Here is an 8,022-nt window from a genome sequence, read left to right on the forward strand (position 1 = left end):
TTTTGTGAAATGTGACCATTTCACAAACCGCCGTGAGACTGGGCTGCAGTAGCCTGCTCTGGGGGACACGATCTGCGGTCTCTGGGGGACACGATCCGCGATCTCTGGGGGACACGATCCGCGGTCTCTGGGGGACACGATCCGCGGTCTCTGGGGGACACGATCCGCGGTCTCTGGGGGATGCAACAACGGGGAAATGAAACGCAACACGACGGCGACAACAACGGGATGGTTGTGGTTTGGAAAGCAAAAACGGGGAAAGGAACGTTCACACACGGGACCCGATCCCTGGTCTCCAGGGTGACAGTCCTGTTTTGTTTGACCCTTCCACCCCCAGCCAACCTCCTTACGATTTTTGGCTTTTTAATACTACTGTAATCTTGCAGATGCTTCCCATTAAATGACATTTGTTTCAAATATTGGTTTTATAATTAGTTTTTATAATGTGGGCTGTGTCATTTCTGTATAGTTAAAACATCATCAGTGTTTTCACCAGTGTTACTAGCTTAGCATGAAATTAGCATGCTAACGTTTGCTTATTAGCACAAAGTATGGGAGAAGCTAATGGGAATGTCCTTCATTATGCAAGTATTCAGTCATAAAGCAAAGTTCTGACCTGATGATAGCGCAGTAAAGGAGATCTTTTACTACATACTGTTTTCAGGTTCATGCTTGTTTTTTGTGTTTCTTCTACAATATGTTTACATGCAAGAAAACCCTTTCTTTTTCCCGTTCTCCTACGGCTACTTCACCCGTCACCAGTCTGCTCTCATCGGCACTCCCGGGTCTCCAGAGTCAACGCATCTGTGACATTAACAAATTAACAACATTGGCAGCCAAGATCACAGCTTTTCTGAAGTTAGCATGTATCTACGTAACGTTTACCTCATTATTTGAATATTTACATCTTTATAGATATGACAGAAAATATGGAAAAGCATAACAGCTCTCCTTTAAGGCATCTTAAAAGAGTTCAAAAGATTGTTTGTCTGTAAAACGACATGGTTATCCATCCAACATTTCACTCTGAACTACAAATGTCAACCTCATGGTGGTGCTAGATGTGAAGTCTGCGGACCATGAAAGTCCGTAGAAAATGTCAGAGAAGCCCTTTTCAGAAGTAGTTGAGATCTTTCATTCTAGGCCGAAGTGGTGGACCGACAGACCAACATGGCCATCCATATGGCCACGCTGTTACATGGCTACATGTTAATTTTTCAATAACTGCACAGTGCTGTGTAGAATATCCTGCTCCTCCATTTTTTAAAGACAGCAGTGTAAACAGCTATCACGAGTCACCATTTGGTGCAACTTCAAATGGTGTAAAGTAGGGAAATTGGTACAGGGCCTCAGTGACAGCTGGGTGTCTGCATGAACCCACGTTGTGTGTCTGAAGTGGCTTTGACCATTGAATGGTTCTGCTGTAGACATATTACCAAATGTCTCAATACACATACCCAAAACGCCCATGCCACCAGCTTCTCTTTGAATTTATTTACTTTAGATTCCTTGAAAGTTTGATTATCAGTCAAGCAGTTGAGATGCTGGCTGCTGTCCCAAGGCCCTGAGTCACAGATCACAGACAGCAGATGGTGTGATAGTTCAGCTCCTTGTTAATATTGGCAGAGAACAACTGAGCGCCTCACTGGAACTTAACCCTCCACGTTCCTCCTCAACACCTAATAAGATCAACAGTACATCATGAAAACAGAATCATAAATCCCACAAAAAGTTCAACAGGAAACAACGTAAACCAGGGTTAGAGGAAAAGTTCCTTTGGGCTCGAGATATGGGACAAAGAGGAGGGGAAGACAGCGATCACTGGAGGGGAAGAGGATTTTCTTACATGGTTTGTGTGTTTACATATCTTAATTTGTTATTGTTGTACATTGCAATATAATCTCTGTACAATCAAAAGAAGTTTGACAAATGAGTCTGGAGCACACTGCCAAGCTCACTGCGTCATTGCATAACTCTCACTACTGCTGAGATTCATCAATAGGCGCGTAATGGAAAAGCAAAGAGCAGCAACAGCAGCATTACACTCTACTGACAGAGAAAAGGTCTTGAGACAAGACAAATACTGAGCGTAAATAACTGTTGTGCTTCAGACTCGACACATTCCAGATCAGAGGACAAATAGCCCTGTCATTAGTCACATGTGCAGCGCACTGTCACTAGCTCTTTTCAAGCATTCCCAATGACAGTCATAACTTTGACCTAACAAACCCAGTCAGCTTGAGTAACTTCCCCAATCTATCACAGCTGTCAGAAGCACAGCACAGATTTGTTCTGATAAATTACACCCTGCTGCTAGGAGCTGTCAGTCACCCAAACAGGTGACATACTATCAAAATGTTGTGAATCAGTATGAATGAGTGTAGGTGTCATGAGTCAGCTGGCAAAAATTCAAATGAACATTTTAAGACTTAGAAGGAAAGAGGAGGAGGGAGGGGGGAGAGAGAGAGAAAGAGAAACAAAACAAGGAAACCATTTGGCTGCCCCTCAGGCAAAACGATCCCGTCTTCATTGTCCAGGGAAGCAAAAGAAGTGCTACTAGTGTCGGAGGATCAGAGCTGCTGCATTGGAGTGACGAGTGAATGCAATTTCCCCCTGAGAGAGACTGTATCATAATGATGTCAGTGTCTGTCTGTACACATAATATGTTTGAATAAACCTGCAGGGGACCTCATGGGAGCTCCAGCATGCAGCAGAGTTACAGTAATGTGTTTAAACTGGCAGAACATGCATCCAACCATGAGTTTCCCTGAGAAACATTTCAAAACTCATAAACTAAACATACCTCCACATACTGTACGCCTGTCTCGCCGATCACGTTGGATTGCTCCAAATTGGACACATTAGCACAATAAACATATTTTCTCTGTTAGCCTATAAAGTAGTGGCAATGCAGAACATACAGTGTGCACACAGCGTGAATGTAAGTGCCTGTATCCAAGGGATACTTTTGGGTGAGTACATGTGTGGGTGTAAGTATTTGAGTGCTTGTGACTATTCACAGCATGTGAGTATGCAGTATAGGAATCTAGGCTCTGGTTTGTACTTCCATTGGGTTTCAAGTGTTTCTACATTTGAGAGTGTTTGCATTGAAGTCACTAGTGATATCTTTAATGGCATCCGTCGACCCACAACAACGCTTGCAATTGTAGGTTAATTATTCATCCATTTGCCATTTTTATGTCAAACCATTTATTATCATTGTTTATTATCAAACAACTCTACTTGACTGCACATTACTGGGATTTGGGTTCCTTTGGCAAGTAGAAGTGTTTGTGGATCATGGATTTCTTTTAACCATACGAGTCTCCAGCCAGACTAGCAGCTCTGTGAGGCTGTACTTTAGCAAAGGGTTGCTTGGAGCTACATGTCATTGCTAACATGCTAACAGGCCCACAATGATGATTATGTTTGGTACACTTTATGATGTTCACTAGTAGCAGAGCACCTTAGCATGCTAAAATTTGCTATTTGCTACACACCAAGTACAGCTTAGGACTGATAAGAATTCAATTTGTCTTGTATGTAGTCAGACATTAACCAAAGTATTGGGACAATAAAAAACGTTGTGGTTGTGGCTGGCGGCACAAGAAGAAAAGTCAGAATAGGTTTTTAATTACGAGTCTTTTATCCTCTGGGGTTCATGGATGCCTGTAAGAAATGCATGACAATTCATCTAACAGTCCTTATGACCTCATAAGGGGCAAGATTTCAGATTGGCCCATCTGAGCTTTCATTTTCTCAAAGGCAGTGCAGGATACCACGGCTTGGTTTACACCTATCACCATTTCTAGCCACTGGAGGACCATAGACAGGCTGGGGGAACGCATATTAATGTTAAAAAAAACCTTAAAGTAACATTTTCATGCCCTGGGACCTTTGAAGAAGCTTCCCTGGTGTTGAAACACAAGGAGGGCCGGCCAGAGCTTCTTGTATTTGCTCCAAAAGTCCAAACCATCCCAAAAATGTTTTTAAACTATAAACCATGGTTTAGTTTGATCCGTATCAAGTCTACCTATTTTTTTGGTCTTTTAATCCAGGGCAGATGTCTCACCAGCAATTTTGGTTCAGACCAAACTGAAAAGTCCGAAAGTCCAAATGAGGAATGTGTGAAAACGCCCTAACATAACCAGTGAATCAGCAACTCTGCTACGTAAAACTAATGCTGAAGAGCTCTGTGTGAATCCATAACACACCTTCCACATGAATCAACAAGTAGTCACAAGGGTAATTGCACCTGCTAAGTATTAGTGTGTGTGTGTATGTGTGTGTGTGTTTGTGTGTGTGTGTGTGTGTGTCTGTCTGTGAGTGTGTCACCATACATGCACAGTTTGAAGTGTGTGGGTGTGAGATTTGTGTTTACAGCAGGTCACCATCACCCTAATCCTCTTGTCAGTTATCTAAAACATGCAAAGCTGCTCAAACCAGAATGTCCCCGGAAACACACAGCCGCCTATCATACACACTTCAGTGGTGGCTTGCAGCCAGGTGCAGCTGCACACATGCTGTGTGTTTTACTCTCCACGGCACTTTCATCAATACCAGCGTTCCTACAATAACCATATTCTCATGCCAACACACTTTCCCCCTGTTAATGTTTATGGCTTGTAAATCTACAAGTTGTGTTTCAATGAGGCAGTTGCTCAGGGAATGGGACATGAACACCTCTGTCCAGGGACAACGTGTCTCCGTTGGCCATTACACATAAGCATAGTGGCCTCCGACGGCTAAATGTAGACCACCGTGATGCAGCCCCAGAGAGTTTCCAGTGTTAAAACATGTCTGGGACAAACTGAGACACTTGAGTCTGTGTGCTCAGGCCGACTCGAGGGCCAGCAGGTTTGCCTACATGCGCCACAAAGCTCGTAGTACTATCACGCCTCCTGATCCTTATCTGAGCGACAGTGATGCCGACTTGCTCTAAGAAGCTTTACTGTGCTCCGCTCCACGAGCAAAAAGCTTTTTAAAGATTGACTTCTTTGGGGGGGAGTTCTGAAGCTCAAAAAAGCTCAGTGTTTTATTCCATTGTGTTTCTTCAATGACCTAGCGCTTGAAAACAACTTTCCAGCTGAGCAGTCCTAGCATTAACAAGTCGTTCATCTTTGATGAGCTCCATGTGCAAACAAACAGGAGGGGAGGAAAAAGAGGCTGTGATCAGAGAAATAAAATCATATGTATATTCTGTCACGGCTCACATCCTGTGGAGTGCTGCAAAATGTGGTCTGCTTGAAGGAAAACAAATAGCATGTCCGGGTACAAGTCTGTGTTTGTTTCTGCTGCTTTCATTGGGATTGCAGAAGCAAATGTGAGCCTTGAAAACGAATGTGCAGCTAAAAACTGCTTTCGTTGATTTATTTCTCTTATGGTGGATTGCAGGAATACTTTGTCTTATCTTCAGGAAGTCTACCAGCCGGCTGCAGGGACATGTCAGGAGCCAACATCTTTCTTGCTCACGAGCCGTGTTGTTCCCTGCAGCTATATTCTTAACCTTGGGTGGTCACTTTACATTTTCTTATGCCTCCTCTCTACTCCCAATGTGCCAAACATATCCACACGGTGATGATGAGCTGTGGTTTTTATTTCAGTTTGACGGGCCCTGTTGTGTCTTTGTCTCAATTGAGAAAACTCCCCTCTTTATCTTTCAATCTCTCTCTCTCTCTCTCTCTCTCTCTCACACACACACACACACAGACTATCTTCATGAAAGACTATCTCATACTGTATCTGCAGAATAGTAATCCTCCCATCGCCCAACCCTACCCAGGTTTTCACAGTTGACAGTCAAGTTCTGGGTCAATTGAGCAGGCGGTAGGTTACATCCGTCTCGCTTTTTGACACACGTTGCAAACGAAAAACGAGACAAACGAGATTTCCACATAATGGGTTGGAGGGCTCTTCTTCCACTTCTGGTGAAGTCCTGGGTTCACCAGAGTACACCGGCACAGAGACACAATTATGCACACATAATTTTGGCTCACACAAGTAAAAAAAAATGTTTTAAACATTTGAATTTGCTTTCAACGGTTCTCACCATCTCTATTCTATGTCAGATCACATTTATTCCTTTCCACCAACATTCAACCCGCTACACTGAATACAGTCAGTACTGTGTAGTGTGTGTGTGTGTGCGTGTGTGTGCGCCGAGCCAGTGTAGCAGAGCCCAGGTCCCAGCAGTTCTGCTCAGTTTAGCTCAGCGATGTTAAAAGAACATCAGCACCCTGCGGTGAGGTTTATGCTTGGTGGTGTATACTATGTGGCAAGTGAAAGGAGAACCGGGGATAGAGTCATCACGGTTGTGGGATGACCCTGGGTTCATGGCGTGCCGCTGCTCGCCCCTTTCATCAAGCAGCCCAGTTGTTGGTTTAGCTCAGGCCCTTCTCAGCAGGCCTTGGCACATGGGAGACCCTGTGGCCAAAGAGGATTTGGTCAGAGGAGGAGGGAAGTCTGCTCCTGCTCAGCAGCAGCTTTTCAGCCATTAAGCTCCACCAACTCTTAATCATGCGTTACCCCCAAATCCTCCCTGCAAAACCAGTAGGGCCAGACCTAGCAGGTAAGAGGTCTAGTCTAAATATATCCTAAAGTTAGCACAGAAAAAACAACGCAACAAACTATCACCATCACACCTTTAAAAACGCTCAAGTGTACCCAACAAAGTTAGCAACGTCAATCACGTTTCCTTAGAGACGCTTTGGGTGTTGTTACAGCATTTATCTTTTAGTGGTGCAGTGGCACATCACAGGCAAGGAGATAATGACACGCTTTATTGAAATGGAGACGAATGCCACTCCTCACCATGGGTGGTCTGGTTGGGGAGCGTTGCATGGAGAACAGCCCCTCAGGCAATTAGCATGGAAGCCAGACTGAACATCTCTGGTTTATGCATTACACACAGCTGGGCTCAAGACATCGCTCACGTACAAGGAGTTACAGAGTGTGTGCATGTTTAAGCTAGAGTAACGGCATGTGTTTGTGAGTGCACATGCTTTATGCATGCAGGTGTAAGAGTGGTGGTGGAACACGTACTGTACTGTTTACAGCAGCGAGTCTCAACCAGCAGAATCAGGGGCCCTGTGGCTCGGCCTCAAGTGGAAGACAACCCTAAACACAGGTAGACAGAAACTGATTAGGATTGCCCACATGCAATCATACAAGTCACGCCTGATGTTTGCTTTTCTTTCTTGTTGAGTTGTTGTCGGTTTGAAGCCTTTTTTTTAAATACTTCTTAAATAAGTTTTACAATTAAGTAGGCAAAGTTAGTATTTCACTTAGATAAAGTTAGGGGACTTGCCAGAGACAGAGGAAATGTCTGCAGCCATACCAGCAGCTCTGTGAGGCATCAAACTTAATGCTAACATCAGCATCAGATATAATTTCAGGTATAATTTCATACCATATGCACTTAGTTTATCTTATCTTAGTTTAGCGTGTTAGCATGCTAACATTTACTCATTAGCGCTGAAGCACAAACGGAACGAAAAACAGGAGACAAACAGAAGCACAATTAACCTCAAAAACCACCTAAAAAAATGACCTAGACAACTGTCTGTGAAAGGATAGACCCAAGGTGGGGGGGGTTGTGAGTGGCCATCCTAGGGGACACCACATAGTTTTCATCTCATTAAAGAGGCTTATAGGAAAGAAGAAAAATGGATCTCTCTCTCTCTTTGTCACTCTCTCGTCATCATTATTGGATGAAAATGCCCGGTGGGTGGGACATTCTGGGCAGACGCTCTTTGTCATTGGCAGACTGCTGCGATTTTTGGGATTGTGCACGGTCAGGTGCAGCCGTCAGTCAAAGCCCTGGATCCCACTCAGCCTGTTGGCAAGCTGCCCTTAAACGCTTACCCAAAGCCACAAGAGATGCCTGCAATTTGTCACCCCTATAAAATAACATTCTCCATCTAAATTGTCATTTAAAGGCAGAGGAGTTTGTGCTCCTACAGGGAATGACACTTAACACCCAATCTGTGTTTTCTTGCAAAGTATTGTATTTTCCAGAACCCC

The sequence above is a fragment of the Etheostoma cragini genome, chromosome 5 (genome assembly GCF_013103735.1).
Source record: "Etheostoma cragini isolate CJK2018 chromosome 5, CSU_Ecrag_1.0, whole genome shotgun sequence".
Classification (NCBI taxonomy): Eukaryota; Metazoa; Chordata; class Actinopteri; order Perciformes; family Percidae; genus Etheostoma; species Etheostoma cragini.